Genomic DNA, 972 nt, shown 5'->3' with positions numbered 1-972 from the left:
CTCACTGGGTGTGTATGCAAACTCCGAAGGGGCTCATTCAGCTCAAGCGTTATAAACCACACGGACAACTCACGTACTATAGTATTAATATCTGGATATGCACAGACAACTCACGTGCTGCACGGACAACCCACGTGCCATAGTATCAATATCCTCACAATCAGGCCCTCGGCCTCACTCAGTCATCAATATCTCCCGTCTCTCGGGCTCACAATGTCAGAAAACTAGCCCAAAAATGATTATATGATGTGTCAATATGTAGCAACAGAGACTGAGATATGATATGAAATGAATGAACATAACTGGGTATGAAATAGCAATGTAAGCAAATAACTCAACAGTAGTAACGACCTCAATGGGTCCCGACAGAATAAGCATGTAGCCTAGACATGGTTTCTAACATGAATCACAACTCGATAACTCTAGTACGTATAGATTTCATGATTACAGATAAGTTCAGGCAACTACATAGTACCACAGGAATAACATAGTCACAATTCACACGGTGCACGCCCACACGCCCGTCACCTAGCATGTGCGTCACCTCAACACCAAACACATAACACGTATAATCAGGGTTCATACCCTCATCTCCAAGATTAGAAGAGTTACTTACCTCGAACATGCCGAATCCAATGCCGAGCGGGCTAAACAATGCTCCAGAAATTCCAATTTGCGCGTATCAACTTCCGAACGCTTACTATCTCTTCAATTCAAGACAAACCATCTGTATCTATTCAAACAACGCGCAAATTAATCATAATTTACTCTAATGCTTACAATTTAAAAATTTACAAAAATTTCCAACTACGCTCGAAAAATCGACAATGGGGCCCATATCTCGAAATCCGACGAAACTCACAAAATCCGACAACTCATTCAATTACGCGTTCAACCATACTAATTTCACTCAAATCCGACTCCGTATCGATGTTCAAATCTCGGAAATTCATTTTATGAAATTGTAGAAAA

Source organism: Nicotiana tabacum, chromosome 15 (genome assembly GCF_000715075.1).
Source record: "Nicotiana tabacum cultivar K326 chromosome 15, ASM71507v2, whole genome shotgun sequence".
Taxonomy (NCBI): Eukaryota; Viridiplantae; Streptophyta; class Magnoliopsida; order Solanales; family Solanaceae; genus Nicotiana; species Nicotiana tabacum.
This window is presented reverse-complemented; position numbering follows the sequence as displayed.